General features: G+C 43.6%; 1 protein-coding gene across 1 annotated transcript in view; it reads right to left on the reverse strand.

The window, feature by feature from the left end:
- Positions 1-24,513, reverse strand: part of Tmeff2 (transmembrane protein with EGF like and two follistatin like domains 2) — a 375,139-nt gene that overhangs the window by 742 nt on the left and 349,884 nt on the right. The gene's annotated exons all lie outside the window — the stretch shown is intronic.

A 24,513-nucleotide genomic window follows, 5' to 3' on the forward strand; every position in this document is an offset into this window, starting at 1 on the left:
AACCCAGCTCAGATTCAGAGGACAGAAGCTGACCACCAGTTTATGAGACAAACAGCAATACTTTATAGTAAAGGATGAGTGTCACAGGAGAGATTGCTCTCACCATCTTTGGACATGATCTGCCATGGTGCAAAGGCATTCTCTGAAAATGCTGTTGCCCATAAAACTGAAGACTTTGGTCATTTGTGTGAATTAGAAAAAGCTATCTAAGGGAAAACTTTCTGTCCTTTAAAAACAAAAAGACAGTGTGTGTGTGTGTGTGTGTGTGTGTGTGTGTGTGTGTGTGTGTGTGTGTGTGTGTAGTACAAATGGTAAGTTAGAATTTAACTCTGAGCATCCAAGCCTCTCTCTTGTGTTGCCTCAAACCAAGTCCTGTGTCTGTCCGAGAGAAATCAGTGAAGTAAAGCAACCAGTTCTCAAAGAATTTAAACAGCGTAAGTCTGTCACATTTTACGCAGTTCTTTACAAATCAGGTAGTATGTAGACTTATAATGTAATGAGCAATAAGAGTCTCTTGACCGTTTTTGAACATGTGAGAGAGATGGTTAAGAAGATTGGTGCGGCACGGGAGCTTATGGTGGAAAACACTTATTGGACGGGAAGTAAGTGCTCGACTTTGGGGCGCAAAGATGGATGAGCGGCACATACTTTCCACTCTTAAAAGTGCTTTCATGGTGGGGAAACCAGGCAGCTAGGGAGACAGAAGGTCTACACACTGCACAGGTTGAAGAAAGGAAAGGCTGATTTGGGCTCATAGTCCATCATGGAGGTGGTATGGACAGCTCTGGCTGTGGCAGCAGGAGCTTGAAGAAGTTAGTCCTATTGCAACAGGAGTGAGGAACCAGGAAAAGATGAATGGTGGGACCTCCCTTGTTTTCTCCCTTTCATCTGAACAAGGACCTAACCTAATGACCACATTCATCGTCTGTCTTCACTCCCCAGTAAACCTTTCTAGAGACCCCTCCCCATACTCCTAGAGGTGTGTCTCCCAGGTGACTCAAAAAAAAAAAAAAAACTTCAAAATAAGTCCTTAGAAGTTACAATCCAGGTCAACCATCCTAAGTACACAGGTATGATGCACAGAGAGGACTGGTCATTTCTGTTGCAGTCAAGGTTTGTGAGGGTATGACAGGGTGTGATTATGAATTCTACCAATACCAATACCAATACCTCAGGTGTCTAAGTCAAGTAAGCTCAGACATCTCTGTAGGAAAATGCCTACTTTACTACTAGCTAGGGCTTTGATCCCAATCTCCAATGTTCACCCATCCTGACCATGACAGAGAATTCTTGCTTGATTACTATAGCATCATAGAAGTACACTAGCATCATTTAATTGCACCAGGCTCAATTCAGTGCCTCTTTTATTGGTCTTTCCCATTTAGACTTATATAGTAATCCTAGAATTATTGGTCCTACTGTGATGATGCTGATAGAAGCACTGAATGATGAGCATGTAGCAGTGAAGGCCACTTTCCTAAGAGACCAGAGAAGCTAAGCTGGGTGCTCAATATGTTTCCTTTTGAGCTTCCATACTGGAGTTTAAAAGTCTTTCTAAAGTTGATGTCTCTTGAACAGGAAGCAGTCCCCAGGACATTTGAGTATATTATCCACAAGAACAGTATGATGGGACATCCACATGTTTTATGTCACCAAGTTTTGAGGTGGATTACAACTGATAATGGACTATTGAGAACATACAGTTGCACTAAAAATACACTTTTTAAAGAATTGTTATTAGTAGTCTAATATACACCAGAACCCCTCTATTAGTGCTTTTTAACTTTTATTTATTTTTAATTCTTTTATTTTTGAGATTATAATGCAGTTTACATCATTTCCCCCTTTGCTCTCTCCAAACCCTCCCATACACCCTTCATTGCTCTCTCTCTCCATACACATATGTATATACATACATATAAGCATGCATGTTTCCAGGGCTGACCATTTGGTATCAGATAACCAATTGTGGTTTTCCCTGGAGAAGGCTATTTCTCCCACTCTCAGAATTCCTCAGTTGCCTGTAGTTCCTTCTGCAGGGTTAAGGTCATGTGGTCCTTTTCCCATTCCCCTTGTTGTGTCTATTGTTCCTATAACCCAACTCCCATGGTAACTGTGATCATTAATATTGTCAATGTGATATGATCTGTAATCACTTAGGGGACAAACCTCCGGGTACCTTGTGAAGAATTATTAGAAGAGATTAAAAGAGGTAGGAGACCTCCCCTAAATGTGAGTAGCATCATTCCATGGGCTCAGGTCCTGGACTGAATGCTAAGATGAAATCAACGCAGTGTGACCAGCTGCCTCAGCCTCCTGCTACCATGACTTCGTCACCATGATAGACAGTTCCCTGGACTCTGAGGCAAAATAAGTCCTTAATGCGATTTTGGTCAGGATATTTTGTCACAGCAACAAGACAAGTAGCTAAACCATAACACTGTAAACAGAGTTTGTGCAATAACTCTTAAATTATGAAAAAAAATTGTGGGCTTCATACTGAAGAGAGAGTGTTAAAAGCACAGGACTACAATTAAAACATACTATGAATAAAGAAAAATGTGCAGAGGATCATCTGACGATACCTGGATGAACCGGATGGATCCTGCATCCCACACTGAAGATGCTGTGCTGCAGTAGGTTCAGACAAAATGTGAGCACACAGTTTTTAGAAATCTCGAAGTTCCCACTTGCTTTGTCCTCTCAGCTAAGGCAACTAAAAGGGGTAGTCTTCACTTTCATGAGAAATGCCAACGAGGAAGCATGTGATTACATGACTCAAATATCTCCATCAAGGAGTCCCCATAATAGCTGTCATTGATGTGGGGGATGGGGGGTGGTAGAGAGATGGCTAGGCTGTTAAAAGTACTGGCTGCTCTTGCAGAGGCTCTAGGTTTTATTCCCAGCACCCCCACGGTGGCTCTCAATCATTTTCTAACTCTAGAAGCAGGAGATGGGATGATCTCTTCTGGCCTCTGTGCACACTAAGCATAATTGTGGTGCTCAGATATGCATGCAGACGAAAGATTCACAAACACAAAGATAAATAAACAACAATTTAAAAAATGATGTCAGTGGAGAAACCCACAAGGAAAAGGCACAGAAATCAATGAGCTGCTGACATATAAGGCAGCTTCACCCACTTCCCATGTGCCAGCAATTAGAGAACTCTAAGAATTTTGAGATTATAGAAAGGCCTTCCTTTGTAAAAAATAAATTTAATGTGTGTGTGTGTGTGTGTGTGTGTGTGTGTGTGTGTGCACGTGCATGCTGTACACTCACACATACATTTGCTAACATACATGTAGAAGTCAAAGAGCATCTTTGAAGAGTTGGTTCTTTCCTTCTACTTTGTCAAGGCAGGATCTCTCTCATTTCCTCTGATTTGCTGGGTACTTCAGGCTATTTGGCCTGCAAGTTCTTGGCTTGTAGAAATGCTGGTGTGCAGATGGGACCATACATCCAGCTTTTATGTAGAGTTTGGGGATTAAACTCAAATTGGCAGACTTGGGTAGCAAGCACTGTTACCTGCTGAGCTTTCTCTCCATCCTGGGGTTTTCATGCATAATTCCTTCTCTGGCTCTTGGGTGCACATTTTCCCCACGTTCCATATTGTGCCTGTTCAGTTGTAAACACAAACCCCTTTCTGAAGTCAGGCAATCATAAGTAGAGTAGCTATCTGTGACCTTTCAAGGTCCGTCAGGGAGATTTCTGACATTATGATGGCTTCCCTTCCCTCATATTTTCTCCTTACTCCCATCTATTCCCCAGTTTACGAAGAGAAACTTTACTTAAATGCTGGATAATGGGTTTATTGTCTATTCACCAAAGATGTGCTGTTGTTGTTTTTAATCAGAAAAGACAGTTTCTTCTTTTCTTAAGAATTCTGGTGCTAGCTGAGGCTAGAACATTGTTCATCAGTAATTCATTAATGCATGTGCTCAACAATTAGCATTGAGTGAGATTAGGTACTGGGAATATACCAGTAATCAAGAGACAAAGTCCTTGTTTCTGTGAAGCATACATTCTCAAGAGTGGAATTGTGCTAGAAAAACAATGAAGCAGGATAAATCCCCTAGGGCATTGTTAGCTGTGTCAGCCAAGGAAGTCCTCTAGTCCTCCGCGGAGCTCCTGCAGGTCTCCAGATGAGAGGAAGCGGCATCTGGAACAATGTATGTATATCCACCTAACAACTACACATATTTTACTCCCTTTTTTAGTTCTGTAAATTTCTTTCTCTCCTTCCTTCCTTCCTTCCTTCCTTCCTTCCTTCCTTCCTTCCTTCCTTCCTTCCTCCACTTTCTCCCTCCTCCCCTCCTTCTCCTCCTTCTTCTTTTTGGTTTATTGAGACAGGGTTTCTCTGTGTAGCCCACTCTTCTGTACTCTGTAGACCAGACTGACCTCAAACTCACAGAAATCCCCTGCCTCTGCCTCCCAAGTGCTGGGATTAAAGGTGTGCACCACCAGAGCCTGGCTGTGAATTTCTATTTAAGGGGTGTGGGAAGTACTTCCCAAAATTGCCCTTCAAAGAGTTAGATGTACGATCCTGCTGGGGCTCAGAGAAGAACACCCCTAGACTTAGTGCTTTGACAAGCTGAGAAGGCTTAGTGTTGACCTCAGAATTCAGGTCTTTCTGACACTGTCTTCCACCAGGAAGGAGTATTTTATGGTGGTTTTGGTTTGTTTGTTTTTATTTTGCAAATTTCTCTCAAGAAGCTGATAGGATCCACCTACAGAGCACAACTGTCTTCTGTCTCCTTGATATTTTTTCAACTGGAGATGATCAATACTGAATGGGAAGAAGACTGAGGTCTGCCGGCACACCCTGACAGACTTTCTCATACACCTTTCTCTTCTAGGGTCCCACAGAGAATCATTTACAACCCATCATCTGTTCAGGTGGATTTTGTGTCAGGATATTGTGCGTTTCCCTAAAGATCATTGATTACTTCCCTAACATTTCTCTCCATTCTTCCTGCTCTCCATTTCTGAACCTTGTCCAGCAAGCTGAAAAGCCTGCTCCCACGATTTCCCCTTTGCATATTAATGAATCTGGATGCCTTGTCCTATATAATCTGTTTATTGTTGGCTCATTCAGCCAACCCTGAGAATTTTGCCCACACCCCACCTCCAGCCCCCGCCCCAAAGCCACTGGTCACTACCTTCCTTTGCCCATATTTTTCTCAACAGATGGCAAGAGTTGACCTTGGACCCAGAAATGAAAACTGTTGCAGACTGAAGATGGCAATACTTCCCTTTCTCTTACTCCATTTTTTCCTCTCAGGAAACAGACTAAGGTCATGAACTCGCAAGCCAGACTTCCCAGGTCACATTCTGGCAGGGTTATATGTTTAACCCCGGACAATGAGTCTTCTTTTTGCGATCCCAGTTTCTCATTACAAAATGAGGATAGTAATGGTCCTTATATTAGTTACGAAGAATGAGTCAATGTTTGTGAAGTGTTTGGGCCAGGACCTGGAAAGCAGCATTTGCGTTAAACATGAAAATGATAGTCATACTAATGCAATTGTCCAGATCATTCTCTTGGCTTTGAAGAGGTGACTTCATATTTTGAAAACATGTGATGTCTTGTTGCATATTCAGAGCTAATATTTCTTCTGCCGTTGCTTTCCACTGTACTCATTCACACATATGAGGCAGACCTCAGGGAAATATATGAGGGTGACCAGCTAACTCACAGATAAATTAATCTACTTTAAACGAGCTGTTATGTGCTCAGCACACTCTTAGACAACATGAAAGAAACATAAATCAAGACAATCATCTTGAAGAACTTCTGAATCTTTGGCTGGGAAAAGCAAGATTTACGTACAAGAAGCAATTAGAAGACAATACTAGGCAATGCCTAATGAGGTGTTGAAGTATGCCTTTCAGCTCCAGGAAAACGTTAGCATTGCAATCACCTGTAGCTTTTACTTTCCTTATGGCAGACCCTTGGAGCAAACAGGAACTGTGGCAAAGAGCTTTAAATTAAAGGGATATCTTGGTAACAAAAGCTTTCCGTATAATACCGTTTTTGAATGGACGCTGTCCCAAAATATTTTAAGACCTTGGAAAAAAAACAATACAACCAGGAAGTAGGCAGATATCCCAGTGTTTTCAGGACAGAGCTGACGCTTGCGGAAGTGGAGTGTTCTGGAAGGCGTGGTGAGATGAGAGTTTCCTCCTTCTCTCTCAGTTACCCTCTCTCTCTTCTGCGGTGCCCCGCCTGCTGCAGTTTAAAGCACCCAAAGCTCCCCTGTGAAGGAAACTTCGAGATTCATGGAGCCATGTGGTTCAGAGTTTAGTAAGCCTTGTTTTGAAATTACTGTTTTGCAAATATGTTTTGTGAAGTATGATGAACGGTCAAGAAATATAACTTTGTATTCTATTTCAAATAAAGAAGGAAACAAGCAAAACCCCAGATTAACAACATGGACTTCTTACATTGTCCTGAAAGGAAGTTGTATTAACTCAAAAAGTAGAGTAGGAAATTCCAAAGCCACTTTGGTATCCAACCCTGGCACTTGTCAGGAAGCTCCTCTTCATAGATAATTCAAATCCTTATCATAGCGATATAAAACCATTTCCTCTCATTCCGCTCTGTTTTTGAGTTAATGAACACCCCCGTAATGGATTTCTATAAATTACATATAAATCACCCTCTCACAATTTCTACATTTTCATATTGAAACTTAGGGCCTCTGGTTGAAGTAAAGCTATGTCTTTAGAGAACCCACGGCTACAAATGCTCTTTATCAAAAGTATTTTGGCAATGCAGCGTGTTTCAGCAATAGAATACTTTGTAGGCAAACACTGGGGGGGGGGGGGGCGAGGGCATTTGCCTGGTGCATTACACTTAGAGGTACTTGAACCACCTTAAATTATCTCTGAATGCCAAAAATGTGTGATTCCAAATTCCTCTCCCCTTCAACTCACTTTCATTGGCTTCAGAGGACTGTTGTCTTAGTGGCAGCTGTGGCATTCTTCCATTAGACAGAAAGGAAAAAACAAAACAAAACACAAAACGCCATAATATTGAACAAGCCAGAAACTCAGGTAAAAAGTGGGGGAGGGCCTGGCTGACTGCTCTCAGGAGCATGACTGCTTTATCACAGTGCACTTCAAGTTCCTTTTTCTAAAATAATTGTGAGCCGTGGCACAGACACTATCGCCATACCAGACCTGGCTGGTGACAGACACAAGGAGGAGATGTATCAACATGCAAAAGGAGCTTAGAGGCTTTAGGTCTTCCTCTCATTCTTTGTGAAAGGAGTGAATTGTATTTTTAAGGCCTTTTCTATTATAATTTAATGGCTACCACAACACATTTTTACATAGTAATTATGTTAGTATTGTCTCAAATTCTTTAAAAACAACTTGGACAAACAAACCACAAAGTGTTCTTTGATCCTGGTGTCTAACCACTTCTCTCCGCCCTGGTGGTTTGACACAGTGTCATGTTCCAGGGGGCTGAGAAATCGAAGCAGCTGCGGGACCTTGATTTGCCAGCTCTGACTCTATCTGCGTGGCTTTAAGTACTGGCCATGAGCAGACTGGGATTCATTTGTGACAAGAAGGGTTTAATTGTGTGCTTTAATCCAATCCCACAAATATTCCTGCTTTCTATGTTTAAGACCCTTTGATAGAACGTGAGCGTGAAACTGAGAAAAACACAGAGGTACGTTAATGATGAGAAGGAACTCTCCATGAGCGGTTAGTCCGGTGGGGCAGATGGACAGGATGGAGTACTGCAATAGAAAAGATTTCAAAAGCAAAGCAAAGCAGAACAAAAGAGCAGCAAGCCGGAGTCCTAGGAGCATCAGAGACAAAGAAAGGATGAGCTGCTGAGCCTTGGAGCATCATGAAAGATGTCCATCTGTGTCTTAAGAGATTTTCAAGCCAAAATGTACTTGGACCAAATTTTAGACTCTGCTTAGTGGTATAGCTCATTGTAGCCGAGACTTCACAACCTCAGTCTGTGTGGTGATTAGGCATGTCCATCCTGCATGGATAATGTCATTCCTCTGCAGGGTGGAAGAGAAATAAAAACATGGGAAGATGGAGTTTTTCCAGTTCAGGGATTGACCTTTAAAAGAATCAGGGCAGAAAGAGGGTAATAAAGCTAGTCGAAAAAACTAGTGTAAATATCCCTGACATAAGATAGAACTAATTTAACTTAAATGGAAGGAATCCTGATTTAACTTAGAGAAAATATTATGTAAATTGTAAGGTCTTTATTTTAAGAGAAATGCAATTATATTATTTCCAAGGGTATGTGGTAAGTTGAAATAATTGCTAGAGAAGCATTTCTTGGTTTAAGTGTTATAAAAATCTTCTTTTTAATGAATTGATGAGTTCTGGTTTGTTGGGACTATTTTTTGATTATATAGCATATACATTATGTGTTCATGTTTAAAATGAAACAACTAATGAAGTTTCTTAAATTTTGACCAATTATTAACCTGTTTAGTGATCCCTTTTTCTATAGGTAGTTCAGAAGTAAACAGGGTCACCCTGACTCTAGTTTTCAAGGTCTACAAATTAGTGTGGACTGAGGGACAGCTCACACTCTGGTACTAGACTATGAGACATAATGCCCCTTCAGTGTGGAGACCCACAGAGGCTTCCTAGTGAGAAATTACTCAGGGTCAGAGAATCCGGCTTGCTTTACCTAGCAGGGATGCATAACGGATGATTTGGCCACAGGCATGGTTTGGAAGAGTCTACACTCGGCTGTACAGTGTGCTTTGATCTTGTGAGGGGGAGGTCTTTTGCCTCTCCCCTTGGCATATTATAAAAAGCTCTTTTCAACAAAGGATGAGGCTGTTGGGTATTGACGCAGGCCCTCCCGAAGCTATCCTGTGTTTCTGTCTTTCTTCTTGTCGTCTAGGTCTCTCTATCTGATATTTTCTTGTCCCTCTTTCCTCCACCTAAGAACCTTTCAAAAGGTGGGAGCAGGTCAGAGCTGGTCTCCCCCACGGACTCCCACACTTCAGTACAGTCAGATCTGAACTATGTTCCCCTGAAGGTTGTAGTAAAGGAGATGCCAAGGAGGAGGCCAGCTGGCTGCTTTAGGCTGTCCTCTGCCGTGGCTTGGTGAGAGGTGTGACTGATGGGCTTCTGGGTGGCTTTCTTAGTCGCAGGGACCCTGATAACAATTGGAAGAGGGACGTGAAGCAAGGTAGCCAAGAGAGCCCCTGGCGGCTGCTGCTGGAACTGCACTGGCAGGGCAGAAAGAGGTCAGAGTCAAGGAAGAGAGGCAGCAAAGTGGAAAAGGCACCCTGGGTGTGTGTGTGTGTGTGTGTGTGTGTGTGTGTGTGTGTGGTGTAACTAGTCTAGCTGCAGGAGCAGCCAGGGGCCAGGAGCTACTGGATGTTTTTGCTGAGGAGCTTTAGAAAACTTGGGGGAGCTGGGCTTGCCGTTCTGGGGTCAGCTTTGGGAGATGGTTGTGTGGCACGAGAATACCAGGAATTGTCACGAACTGTTTGTCAAGTTTCCTCAGAGTACCAGCACGTATGATATCCAGTTCTTCAATGTGTGGGTACAGAAATTCCGGAAATATAATCTTACTCACTCAGGCTTAGGTGATGAAATTCCGGGAAAGCTGACCCACATTGTTTGGATCACTGGGGAACCACCTACCAGCCTGTGTGTTTCCATGTCAATCCACAGAGAGAGAGTGCTGTTTGACATCCCAAACCCAGGGGCTGTCCCCTCTGTTCTAGCTTATTGTGGTAGAAGTTGTGTCTTCTCAGGAGCTAAGCAGGTGCTGGAACAGCAACACACAGGTCTCCAAAGCAGTGTTTCTTTCACTGACTGTACGTAGTGCTCATTCACATGTGGGGCATGCTTGTGTTTGCTCGCCAATGCCCAGCTAAGGGGGCTTGCTGTGGGATGTTCTGTATGGCAAATGTGTTGCTAATTAGTCAATAAATAAAACACTGATTGGCCGTTGGCTAGGCAGGAAGTGTAGGCGGGGCAAGGAGGAGAATAAAGCTGGGAAGTGGAAGGCTGAGTCAGAGAGACACTGCCAGCCACCACGATGAGAAACAGCATGTGAAGATGCCGGTAAGCCACGAGCCATGTGGCAAGGTATAGATTTATAAAAATGGATTAATTTAAGCTGAAAGAACAGTTAGCAAGAAGCCTGCCATGGCCATACAGTTTGAAACCAATACAAGTCTCTGTGTTTACTTGGTCGGGTCTGACGGCTGTGGGACTGGCAGGTGAGAGAGATTTGCCCTGACTGTGGGCCAGGCAGGAAAACTCTAGCTACAAATGGCGTCCAACGTGGTGGCAAGAGTTTCCACCTAAAAACTGAGAAAAAAAGATTCTAAAATGGAGCTAAAAACAGTTCCTAATTGTCTCTCTCAAATGAGCAGCAGCTGCTGGTTTGAGCTACTTGTGAGTTCCTGGTGTGCATGCTTGACATGCTGTATGGCAGGAATGAGGCCTCTGCAAGTGGCACATTAAGCTGCATGGTGGATTTAGACTTTGCTAATACAAAACAAAACAAAAAAAGGTTTCTGGACTACACGCTGCTTGGATAAAAGCATAGACCCATGATAGCTCCCAGAGCTGGTGGTAAACGTAGCCATGTTGGGAAGCTGAGGTGGGAGGAGCCAGCAGTCACAGCTGCTGCAGTTTAAGGCAATAGATTCACAATAAGACAGATTCAGATGTAATAGTTTACAATGTGTGTAAAAGATACGTAGGCTTGAAAGAGACAAAAAAGGTGATATATAGAGTTATAGAAACAAATACATAGTTTTAAAAAATAAAGTCTTTAAAGAGACAGTAAAGGTAGTATAAAAAATAAGCCACGTAAAAATGGATATTACACAGAGAATCTGCATTGTGTTGTCTTTGGGACTTTTAACTGCAGAAAAACATTTGATTGTAAAAGCTGTTGAGTTATGCCAATATGTATATTTTAAAGGTACCTTGACTTCAAAATTTGGATATAAGGATATGTTACTTTGGAAAGGAGACTCTGCTTTTGTTCCCACAGAAAGCCAAAGGCTATGGATTTGTTCCAGATTAAGACACATCAGGTTTGACCAGCCAAGACCCCCTGAAAGGTCTCCGATGACACCATGGCCCAGATGATCCAACATCCAGAACGGTTTGAAGGCATCTGGCTCAGACGATACAGCCTCATGGACTATTCCATAATCCTAAAATTTTCTTTGTTTCCCCATAAGATACAGCGCCCCCCTCCAGCAGGAAGTAGTAAGAGAAGCTACGCCCAAATTCCCAAATTATATGTAATTTTACTTTGTTAAGGTTAAAACCTTCCTTTTTGAAAAAAAAAAGGGGGAAGTGCTGTGGGATGTTCTGTATGGCAAATGTGTTGCTAATTAGTCAATAAATAAAACACTGATTGGCCGTTGGCTAGGCAGGAAGTGTAGGCGGGGCAAGGAGGAGAATAAAGCTGGGAAGTGGAAGGCTGAGTCAGAGAGACACTGCCAGCCACCACGATGAGAAACAGCATGTGAAGATGCCGGTAAGCCACGAGCCATGTGGCAAGGTATAGATTTATAAAAATGGATTAATTTAAGCTGAAAGAACAGTTAGCAAGAAGCCTGCCATGGCCATACAGTTTGAAACCAATACAAGTCTCTGTGTTTACTTGGTCGGGTCTGACGGCTGTGGGACTGGCAGGTGAGAGAGATTTGCCCTGACTGTGGGCCAGGCAGGAAAACTTAAGCTACAGGGGCTTCATGAATGGGTAGTGAAAACGCCCAACAGAAAAGCAGTGAACGCACTGTGAAACTATAAATGTTTAATAGAGAAGAATGTACTTTATTTTGTGATCATAGCATTGCTCTTTTTAAAAAATTCATTTATATATTTCTCTAGTTGTTAAGACAGAGTCTCTGACATCCCAGGATGGCTTTGAACTTTTGACTGTCCTGTCTCTGCTTCCCAAGTGTTGGAATTACACGTATGTGTAACCATACCAGTTCATTGTTATTTTTGTGTTAAAAGTTTTGACTTTGGGGAATAAGAATCCTACTCTCTTTATATATTTTTAAGTTTGGCAGAGTAAAAATACTGTTCCTAAGTTTTCCCATTTTGAGAGCAATTTATGATAGTACAAAATACGAAACTCTGTGAGTTAGGAAACTTAAGACCAGTATATCAATGGCTCTAAAATAGATCCACAAAGGGAAACATTTCAAAAACTACATGCTTACTAACAGAAACATAAATATATGTTTACAAGTTTACAGCAGAAATAAATTATATGAAATAATATTAAACCTTGCCTCATATAACAGACAGTTCTGTCCTGTTGAAAATCTAGCCAAAATCTAAAAGTTAGATTTCATGACCTGCTAACGGATCACAACACTCCACTTGGAAAGCCTTGAGGAAGACCCCAGGCCTCTCCTTCCGGACAGAGCTGAGTAAACACTGACAGGTGTTTCCTTTGGGGATCTCTCTTTCCACATCCCAGAGCACATCCCCTCGGTTTGCAGAGTGCGCTGCGGATAGTTACGCTATAACTGATTCAGCGAGGAAGATTCTTTATGCAGCCTAATCGTGCCCTTTAGGTTTAGCCCCTCCACCTGCTGAGGCTGAGAAATACAGGACTCCATTTAGACGCTGAGACTCTTTTTTTTTTTTTTTAATAGGAGGACCTCCCCTGGTCGCATTAGACTCACATTTACAAAATACTGCTTTCAATAGGTTATTTTTCAGGCGAGTGAGCCACACTGGCTTTAATTGATTCTATTAACTTCAACTGTGAAGCATGACATTTGAATTACAAGTCAGAGTTGAAATTGTGAGACAAGTAGGAGGGTTCACCTTAACCCAACCCCCACCCCTAACACCAACCATGCCCTGAGAGAGTCAGAGTCCATCGGAAGGAAGAAAGGCAGCTCAAACTAATTAAAGAATTTATGATTAAGGATGTGTAGCATGAATCTTAAATGGTCTTATTAATAAGAACAAACCCGAAGTCAGGTATTGGGGTGAACGCTGGAAGATCAGAGAAGCAGAACAAGCCACAGCCACCTCACCTCGCCAGTTCCTCAGCTGATCCTGTTTCCTCAGACTGGAAGCCTCTGTGTCCTTATCTAAATGAATCTCAGCTGAACTGCTTCTCAAAAGCCTGAATGCTTAACCAGCTAAAGGCTTCTAGTTCCTGGTCCTCACACCTTCTATACCTTTCTGCTTTCTGCCATCACTCCCTGGGATTAAAGGCTCACTTTCTGGGATTAAAGGTGTGAGTCACCATGCTTGGCTGTATCCTTTAACACACAGAGATCCAGGTAGATCTCTGCCTCTGGAATGCTAGGTTTAAAGGTGTGTGTGCCACCATTTTCTGGCCTCTGTATCTAGTGGCTTTTCTGTTCTCTGACCCCAGATAAGTTTATTAGGGTGCACAATACTTTGGGGAACACAATACCACCACAAGGATGAGTTAAAAATGTCCAAATATAATTATACAAACTCGCACAGTAAAAAGGAACAGAAATATGTCAGGTACGTTGGCCGCCATTATGATTTGCTTTCAGATCGAAGGGCACAGCAGCACTGTGTGATGGCTCACAGTGTGGGCTGTGGTGCCAGACTGGCTGGGGTCAAATCCACGTACTGGTGTCCCATTGTAGGACACAGGGACCGAACCTCAGAGAGGTTAAGTGACCTCAGACAAGTTTCTTAGCCTCTCTGAGAGTCTGCTAAAAGTGAATCGTGAAGTGTGAGACAATAGCAGCCGCCAGACAGGATCACCTCTGGGTGAAGTTGGCTCATCACGTCACTTTCCCAATCCTGGCACATGGCAGATACGCAATTCATGCTGACAGCCTGGGGCTTAGGGCCATTCACTTGGACTTACGTCCTCGCTTTCATCCTTACAATTTTTGCATTTTTGAGAATATGTCCATCTTTTAAAACATGAATTTCTATATTAAAATTGTGATAATAACACTATCCTGTTGTCTCATGGGTTTTAGGGACACCACACAGGGTACTTTGCATGGAGCTCGGTAAGTATTGGAAACTAGCCCAAACCTGCCAAAGCTACTCACTGTGTGCTGTGTTTATTCTTGTTGCAGTTCTGTTACGGGTCTAATGACGCAGACCCTAACACACCCCTCAGAGGTCTGGGCAGAACACAGTTTAATTGTTCTTTATGGTTGTGTCTTCCTCACAGAGAGTAACAATCCACCCCCAAAGAATCAAATGAACACCAAACTTTGAATCCAGTTGAAACATTCCCAACTCATCAAGCGTTCTTTGGAGTTTCATTGTGCTAAGTACCGCCGTGTTCTATAAGGGACATTTCTGCCTGGCAGAGGTTGAAGAAAAGCCGAATTGAAAAGGCTGCTATAATTAGAACTTTTGCTAATGGCACTTAAACTGATTAATGTCCAACAGTACCCACTCTACTGAAGCATATTTTTTAGGCAGTTATACGTTTATATTAAATTAAACCTTCATTAAATGAATGAGCTTGCGGGGCAGTGTCTCCACGTAGCTCTTGGAGTTAATTCTGTGATGATATGGCCACCAACATGGAAGGCCTTTTCTCTTGCCATTTCCTTATGCCTGGAATGCTCTTTCCGCTTATCTCCTGTGGCTGGCTTTTGTGTTTCAGTATAGTCCTCCCCATCCACTCTCCCCATCCACTCTCTTTATGCTCCACCCGCCGGGGGCAACTTTTCTGTTGCACATGTCGTTAGTTGGAATACTGCTGCAAGTTTACAAGCAAGTTATTGCTCATGTCCTTCACTGAAGTCAAAGCCCTACAAAGGCAGGTACCTGGTTTATGTTATTCACTCTGTATTGTTATTATGTTTTATAAAGCGTAACATATTACCACAAACTCAGAAGTTTTAAACAACACACACTTCCAGGCTGGACAGATGGCTCAGCAGTTCAGAGCACAGGATTGTTGTTGCAGAGGGTCTGAGGTTAGTTCCCAGTACCCCTGTCTGGTGACCCACAATTGTCTGTAACTCCAGCTGCACTGGGACCTGACACCTGTACCCGCACTCACATTCCCTCACCACACCCTTCCCCAGCATGTAGTTACAAACCTTCAAAACATTATTTCAGCTCCTTTTTACGGGGAGTTCAGAATTTCGCCAGGCAGAAATCAAGGTGTGGGCCAGACTCCTGTCTAATCTGTGATTCTGAGCCTTCTTCTAATGGTCTTTACGGTCTTTTATGGGTGTGGTCCTGAGGTTTAGTGCTGGCTGTCAGCTGGGGTGGAAGCTCTTGCTCGTAGCTCCCGGAGACTCCCCACAGTTTTATACACGAGACTTGCCCATAATACAGCTGTTTGTTTCTTCTCAATCGGAAGAATCTTAGATCTCTTTAAATCCTTGGTTAAACATTCATCTAGTTAGGCCAAGCTCACCCAGGATAATCTTCTGATGAACTTCAAATTAACTGAGTGAGGTGTTGATTATCCTGTAAAATCTTTTCAGTATTGATTCATAATGAACAGAATCATAGGAGTCAGAGCCACAAGCTACGGCAGTCACACGCGACTACACTCCAGGGAATGAGTACAAATGTGAGCACCCTGGAGTCTGCGTTCCATTTGTCTGCAGATTGTTAATATCTCTAAGACCACCTGGCACTTAATGGATAAATGTTAGTAAAATAAGAATTGAGGATTCAGTGAGAAATAAAAGTTACTATGATGTTACACAATTATGTGTTCAGATGTACATTGATCATCCTACACTGAATTCAAAACTGTCTGTCCAGTTGGTTGGATTGCCCACTCAATTCATTGTCCTCACTGAGGGATTTCTGAGTACTAGATGATGTAAATGGGAACTGGGGAATATTTGTTGTGTTATTTAGGCAAACCTTTTGCAATGTAATCTTGGTTAATTATTCTGTCCAATTGTCCATGTAGATGAAAGCCCAAGGTTGCTACAGTGGCGTGCATACAGAAGTCCATCTCATCCTTAGAATATCAGGAATAAATGAAGTTAGTATTGGAAAGGTTTTCTGCTGTGAAACAGTTAATATTGCAGCCTCAAGAGCAGGAAGGAAGAGGACATTTTGATTTCTAGGAAAAATGAAATAATGTCAGCTATGCTCTGACCAGACCTACAGTTCTATTTGTGGAGAACACGCCAGCAGTCCTGTTATTTGAGATATAAGACAGTGCATGTTCCAGTTGCTGTAACAAAACATCACAGACTGGGTGGATTAAACAACGGAGATGCCCTTTGTAATAACTCTGGAGGCTGAGAGCCACAGTAAGGTGGCAGCAGAATCTGGGTTTGTTTGCTTGTTTCTCATGAGGGCGCCTTTGCTGAGAGCAGTAGCTAGCTCTCTTCTCTGTCTGCATGACCCTTCCTAGGTGGACACACATGAAGATGCTCTGTTCTCTTTTCTACAGGGATGTCGATTCTATCAGGTTAGAGCCCCATCTTAAGGTAAATGATTAGCACCTCATTTTAGAGTAATTATCTCTTAGAGGTTCAATCTCCAAAGTCAGCCACATTGAGTGAGGGGTGTTGGTTTTGAGGGGACATGTTTTGGCGTGTCACAGATAGCCTCAAAGGTAGGAGAACATGGGGAGTTCTCAGAGGCTTTCAGGAAGCTTCAGGCTTTGGATTTAGGGTCCCCTGCATTTGGACTGCAGCCCTACACACTGCTAGCATCAGGCACATCCAATTTCTATGGGTTTCAGAACTAAAGATGTTTTGCAAGCTCTCTTTAAAATAGAATATACAAAATAAGATATGGAGTCTTGACCTATTCAAACAATGACTCTCAAGCTTAACCATCAGTAATTCCACAAGAAGTCCCTCTCCCCTGCCACCCTGCTAAGGAAAGGCCTGGATCCTTTCTGAGCCATGGTCTTCTCAGTTGTGAAATAGAGATAGTAATTTTCACATATTAGGTTATGGAAGTGTCAAAAAAGTTAAACTAGGTTAGCTAATACATTGTCTAAGCCAGTTATTTCTGCAACCTTTTAATCGTGGTTTTTACTATCATAATCATTTTACAGATAAGGGAGCGGGCCAGAAACATTAGAAAACTTGTTTTCCTACAAAAGCAAAACAAAAAAACTTAGGCACAGTGACATATACCCTGGGCCCTACGCGCTCCCTTCTCAGGGCTTTGTGGAAGCAGCCTGTGCATTCCTCGGAGGTGCTCCTTCATCCCCAGTGCTTACTCCATGGCTATTTGAAAATAAATGTGGCCTAAGCAGCAGGCAGTTACAACTTGAGTTTAATCTCCTTTCTCATTTTTATCTACAACCCAACAGGGTTAAGGTCTAGGAAACAAAAAGCTACAGCTAGCAGAGCCAGAGTGCTGATACTCGTGGAGATGTCTAATCGGAAGGCTTGGCTTCCTACCTCATCTGGGACAAGAGATTGACTTAGAAACAAAGATGACAGTTCAATGCGGTCTCCGCTGGGAGTGATTCCCAAGATCCCCTCAGCAGATTATGCTGTGGACATTAGGTTTTCCTGGGAAAGGTCTGCGGAGTCAGTCCCAGGGCTCCAGCCTGCCCCTTGGAAAGGCTCACGGGGTGAACGAAGCTGGATAGGAAGATGGATCTGTTCCACTCTTTCACAGCTCTGCATGTGTGAGAATCTCTCTGCTGTCTTGCTCTGGAAGAACTTGGTGCCTCAGAGCTGAGTTTTTTTTTTTTTTTTTTCTAAAACAATTTTAAAAAAGATGAAGTTATCTGAGATGCACCTGAACTTTCCCCTCATTGCCTCACCACATTCCTTTTGACTTAATCACTGGGACTCAGTGGCCTAAGAATGGGTGGACATTACCCCAACATGCTATTCCTTACAATTAATGTAGTAAAAAAGGTAAAAAATGTAAGTCTTTGATCTGTGAGCCTGTGTAAAGTGTCCAAGCCCTTAACAAGTATTTTCTCATTTCTCTAGTTTTCAAATATGGTATAATTATAAACTTACTGTAAAACAATGTAGTACTCTGATTGGATCTTTGCCTGTGAAGACTCTGCACCTCACTTGCTACATCCCCGAATTACTTACCGGGTAGTTTTTATGTATGAGTAAATAATAAGGTAAAGCTTGGGATATTCCTATTAGACAGAAGAACACAATGCTTATTCAGGAGGTTTGACCACCAGTCATTATTTTTGTCTTACTATACTGTGATGTTATATATTGGCTGTCAGCTGGGGTGTATATAGAATCAACAGAGGGTCAAGCTGCTGGGCACATCTGTGAGGGGTTTTCTGCAGTAAGTTACTTGAAATGTAAAGACCTCCCCTAGATGTGGGCAGCCCCTTCCCATCACAGCCCTTTCCCATTGCAGCCCCTTCCTTCCCATTGCAGCCGAGTTAAAAGATGGGAGAAGGAAGCTTTGCTTTTCCTGCTTCTCTTCCTGGCCAGCTCATCTACCCTGCTGCTGCTGCTGCTGCTGCTGCTGCTGCAGCCTCTGCTGCCTTCCTTCTCTGATATCTGAACCCAGCTTCTTCAGGCTTTCAGTGCAGACCAAGGGCCAGTGGCTCCCGAAGAACCCTCCAGGCCTTCAGCACTAGGTTGGGAACTGGTGGTACCTCCATTGTTGGACGACCCAGGCCACGTGGTAGTCTGAGTGGTAGCAGTGGAGAGGCTGGTGGCCTCCTCTGGGCTCTGCTCCTTCCCTCACTGCAGCCTGGTGATCTGCAGGAGTATTGCCTGCAGCTTTAGTTCCCTATCCCTGGTTCTGCTGGGGCCTCAGCACTGCAGCTTCCCATCCTTCAAGGCCGGAGATTTGCATTGGCAGCAGGACTCAACTCATCTGTCCTGTTCTTTGAACTCTTTGCAGACTCTGCTGCTGGTGGTACAGATCAAAGGCATGCCACACTGGAATTTCCTCCTCTTAGCCTGAGCTAAGGTTAGTAAGGTGTTAAATTCCCAGGGGATACAAAGACGTGTGGTGCCCCTGACAAGGAGGAGCACAGCCAGTCTGCTCTGTGTGAACTCCTTTGGCATAATGGGAAAAGACATGAAAAGGATTTCTTGGGTGGTAAAATGCTAACACAAAGTTTTACATCTACATGAATCTAAATATTATCTTCCGCTGAGGCTCCTTACTTGAGGGCCGGCCATCCCTCCGTTATTCTGAGTACTGTTATCTGTCAGCCTGCTATTGTTTATGCTCCACCATTTCAACGCAGAATGGTGTCAGCGGGTGTCTAGGAATAAGGCAGCCACAGAATTGAATGCGGAGGGAACGGTGATTCTTAACCACACTGTTTATTCCACAAGTATATATTAGGCACTGTTTAATGCATTTGGGATAACTCAATAAACGTGACAGGCAAAAATTAGAAAAAAAAAAATCCTTGCCCTCATGACCTACATGCTTCATTGAGCATGTATCCTAAAATGCAGGCACGTTTCTGTACTTACCAGTAAGCCACAGGTAGCTTAGTCCTCTGCCTTTGGGATCAGCTGTTCGCGTTCTACAGGGAGTCGATTTTCTCCCGAGAGAGTGAAAGTTGTGCTGCAGGCTGGCTTGTCAGACAAGAGGAGGTTGGCTAGACCTCTCTGAAAACACGCCTGGGAGAAACCTTCTATGCTTCTACAGAATCCAGATGCAACACACCTTTCATCTGGAGCTGGGCTGTGTCACCCATGCAGCCACACCGTCATCAAAACGCCGGTCTGCCTGAATGATGTGTCCACAGTGCCTGCCAGAGTCACCATGCCATATGTTCATTTATTTTTCCTAAGACAAGGCTCAAAAACAGCTAAGGAAATAAAGGAGGACAAACAAATACTGAGAGGAAGCAGACTGCATGGTCCCGTTCCCAGCAGCCGCCGCGAGCAGTTTATCACCGTATTCAATAGTAAGAGTAAGGAGTTTGGGCATAGTCTTTAGACAAACTAGGGAGAATTGATTGTCATTGCTTAGGAGATTTGGAAAGTAAATAATGAGGCTTAGATTTGAAACGACTCTCAACACACACACACACACACACACACACACACACACACACACACACACACACACACACAGAGTCCATGCCTCTCCATGTCCTGCGTGTGTGGTTATGTGTGTCTTAGGAATACAAGACTGCCAGCTGTAGGTAGGGAGAATGTGAAATATTCCCTGGCTTCAGTACCCATAATCTCTCAGATGCTTTATAAATGCATGAGCTGCTCCCTGGGCTGGGCTTTTAAATCTCTGAATTAGCTGAAGCTGTTGTAGAATCACACGGAGCCAGACAGCTTACAATCAACAGCAAATCAGAGGAGACTCCTGTGTCGGGTTTTCTAGTAGCCATGGGGAATGTACTGAATCTGCCAAGTGTGTATTTGATATCCCGTTACCCAAACCTGCCTGGATAACGAGCTCTCATTTCTCCTTCCACCTCATGCCCGGATTAGAGGTTGGCGAAACCCTCAGGACAGGAGCCTTTGGAGGTGGCTTTCAGCATGGGCTACGGTAGCTCGCTGAACACGCCTGGTCCCTGTTCCTCCTTACTGTTCTGACACAGCGAGTCCTGACATCAGAACTGATTTCTGTCAGCTCTAATGTGCCTGAGAAATTTCTTTCAAGGCAGTTTCCTCTTCTAACACGTCCCCAGGGAAGTTCCCCCAGGGGCTGCGAGGCAACAGTAGGTTGTGACTATGATAAGGCATTCCCATGCTGAAGAGTTTTGTATGAAGAGCAGCACACTGCATCTGTTGTTTTCCTTATTTAGGGCTTCGCACTGAATGATACTGGAACACTACCCAGGACTCTGTCTTGACTCCCCTGCAGTCTTGTGCCTCCTCTTCAATGATGGCAGATCCCGAAACACTTAGTGACATATGGCAGCCTCTCTGTGAAGCGTGCTGAACGCCATGCGTTTGCTTTCTGGCTCTGGAGTGCTGCATTTCATTTTGGGCATCATATTTCTTAAAGGGATATTGACAAAGTGGAACTCAGCCTCTGGAAATCTGTTCTGGAAGAGGGTAGTTAGGAAATATAGTTGTTCTCTATTTAACTAGTACTTCCACAGAAGACTGGCCAAATTTGATGGGGATTATCAGCAAAATTTCCTAAGGAACCATTGAAAGAACCTGGAGGTGTTCAACCTAGAAAGGTCAATTATTATTACTGTTGTTGTGTTTTGGAAGAAGGTTGTAGCTATAATTCAAATGCTTGACAAGTTGCCAAATAAGAATGTAGTTCTTTTTTTTTTTTCCATGTAGTTTTTGTCAGCAGACCTAGAGTCAATATGTGGGATTTAAAGGTAACCAGACTTTTATTTTATACAAGGAATATTGTTTTGTTGAATGCAGCTGTGCCATGGTGAAATGTATGCATGTAAGAATAAAACAGCAAGCTTGCCGGGCGGTGGTGGCGCACGCCTTTAATCCCAGCACTCGGGAGGCAGAGCCAGGCGGATCTCTGTGAGTTTGAGGCCAGCCTAGGCTACCAAGTGAGTTCCAGGAAAGGCGCAAAGCTACACAGAGAAACCCTGTCTCAAAAAACCAAAAAAAAAAAAAAAAAAAACAAAAAAAAAAACAGCAAGCTCTTGTAGACTGAGGGAACTTCTGCACAGAGCGTGTGTATCCTCTCCCTTCAACCCCCATGTTCAGCCTGGGAATCCACTGAGGCCAGATGCATGGTAGGTAAGTGTTCTACTACTGAGCTACACCCTCAGCCTCTATAATTTTCTGAATTTAAAATTTTCTTGCTCAGCCAGGCATGGTGGCACACTCCTTTAATTCCAGAATCCGAGAGGCAGAGGCAGATCTCTGAGTTTGAGGCCAGCCTCAACTACAGATGAAGTTCCAGGACAGCCAGGGTTACATAAAAAAAAAAAAAAACAAAAAAACAAAAAAAAAAAGAATTTCTTGTTCTATTTTCATTTTGACAGAGAATTGACAAAGGCTTTGGGACTCTCTCATTTTATATGGAGATCAGTAAACTATGCTGGGCTCCTAACAGTGTGGGCCTTCCTGGCTTTAGGGCCATAATCTTATATGTAGGGAAGCTCATAACAGCAGCTAAGTGTTCTCCTCCTCTCTGTAACCTTGAACAACCGTTGAAGGTCTAGCTGAGCTTGGACATTACCTGGCTTGCTTGCTTGCTTTAAAGCTAATCTCCCAATTTTCCTGCCCAGAATGCATTGCTGTTTCCTCTGATAACAGTATCCCACTTCCCCTTGGGGACCACACCCCTCTCCTGCATGTCCTTGGATTGTCAAGGATTCTTGTCTCTGCCAGGCATAACGGAATGAGAACAGAATAAGGCTTGGCCAATCCCCTCAGTCTTGGAATCTGAGTGTTGAGTGCTATGATACAAGCAAGGAGGAAGGGTGGGGCTGATTGTTTCTCTGCACCCCTGGGAAGCAAATGCCGTTTAGTCCACGTTTCCGAAACTCACATGCAGATGGCAAGTTGATCGCGTGTGCCATACGTCTGCTGCAGAGCCGTATTGCTTGGTTGTTCAATGAGTTCGTATCAAGATCTAGACAGGGTGATCTTGTATGTCTTGAGTGAGGAGAGAGAAGGGTATGTATGCAGCATGTACAACCAAGCATCTTTTGGCCAGACTTTCCCAGGGGCTTGTTTTACTAAGAGGCCCCGGGGGTGTGAGAATTCCTGCTTCCTGAAGTGTTGGAAAGTTAAGGTCAAAAGCTGGATGTGTTTCAAGTTCTGAGACAATACCATACAATTTCAAAGCTGGTGTTTGTGTGTGCGTGCACATGTGTGTATACAGACCCCGGAGGAAAGGCAGCCTCTAAAACTGCTCTGAAAGATGCCCAAACACCGAGCTGCATATTTGCATGAGAACGGATCTCTGTGTTGGTGAACCTGTCCGTGGAAAACGCAAAGCACAGAGGGACCTGTGTCCTCTTGCCCTCCCATTGAACTTTTGTTCACATCAGCAACTTCCCTCACCTTGGCTGTTGAACTGCCCTTTGTCGTGAAATTCACAAGTGAACTGGCAAGAAACCATGGAAAGACAGGGTGTGTTGGAGCGGATTGCATTTTTCCTGCACACTCTGAAAGATCAGGATGTATGGAACATGAGTCATCACTTTCTGTTGGAAACTTCCATGACCTTTACAGAGCAGTCCACATTCCTCCCAAGCTGTGCTTCTTCACACCCCACTGCACGACGGGAAAGGGGCAAATCCGAGGGAGGCAGAAGCAGATCCCTATTTTTTTTCTTGCAATCTGTTCCTTGTTATTGTTTTTTTTTTTTCTTCTTTTTCTTTTTCTGACACACTGTGCTTCCCAGGATAGTACTAATGGAAGACATGTGAGAGACTCTCTGATCCAGCATCCTGACTGAACCCTGGGCCCTGCTACCATCAGGACAATGGGACATGGGACAGGCTTTTGCCAAGGATTTGGACTTGCCTCCAGGGAAGAAGGCCATATTCAGAATTGTGATCCCTAGGCATCTGGCAAGCTGGGACTTGATGTGATACCAGAGAATCAGGTTAAACTATAGCAGTTACCTGGGTGGGGCCCCTTCTAGAGGGCCACGGAATCTCTGTACACACTGTGATTCTGACCAAAGTCAGAGACGAATTGGAGCTCTTAGGAAAAAGTTTATTTTGCATACGCTCCCTCACCTTCTCTGTGTATTTGTGTGTGTGTGTGTGTGTGTGTGTGTGTGTGTGTGTGTGTGTGTGTGTGTGGACAATTTTGTGATGCTAGTTCTGCCCATTCATCTTTACATGAGTTCCAGCATCTCACTCACGTCGCCAGGCTTGTGGGGCAAATGCTCTATGCTCTTAAACAAACGTGGTTCAGGGGATGTGAAGTAAAGGAGGAAGAGGGCAAAGTCTGCTGGGAAATCAGTAACTCTGAGTTCAAGCGCTTGCTCTGCCTCTGGGAAGGAAATTTGGAGAGCTAGACATGATGATATGTGCTACTTAGCCACAGTCCTCTGGTGGGGGAGGATTATGAGTTTGAGGCGAGCATGGGTACATAAGAAGACTCTGTAAATCAATTAAGCCAAGCATTAGGGAGATAGGTGGGTGGTAGAGAATGCAAGGCCCTGAGTTCAGTCCCAGCACTTGTCTTCCACTGCAGGGCATTTCTGGGTGGGTGAGTGGGACTCTGGTGAGGTAAGTGCCCCCCCTGTGTCAGACTCCATTTCTGCTTTTGGTGTAAGCTGTCTGTGTGAAATCATCTAGAATTGAGAACGTCTACACAGTGAATTTTTCTTAATAAAAATGTACACAGTGGATACTTTTGTTCGTTTATTACTTCAATAGATTGTACTAGTAACCTTTCAAAAACAAGTTACACATTCTTCGCCCTTCTGGAAGACTTAGTGGAGAGAACACATGTCCACTTTTGTGTTTCCCGTCAGAGGGCTTCGCTGTCACCTCTCACGGCTGCTCCCCAAACCCCAGCAGCATCTCTCCTACGGAGTTTGCTAGCTCTAAACCAATGCCTAAATACAGCCAGTTTGGGTAAGATTCGGAATTTGTTTCCATTGAGGAACTGTGTCTTTGAAGGGGGCGAAGAAAGTCTGCAGGCAAGTGCATGGACAGGTGACCAGGCTTCGTAACACATGGGTCTACATTTG

The sequence above is a fragment of the Peromyscus californicus genome, unplaced genomic scaffold (genome assembly GCF_007827085.1).
Source record: "Peromyscus californicus insignis strain IS unplaced genomic scaffold, ASM782708v3 Scaffold_21__1_contigs__length_65335640, whole genome shotgun sequence".
In the NCBI taxonomy this organism is placed as follows: Eukaryota; Metazoa; Chordata; class Mammalia; order Rodentia; family Cricetidae; genus Peromyscus; species Peromyscus californicus.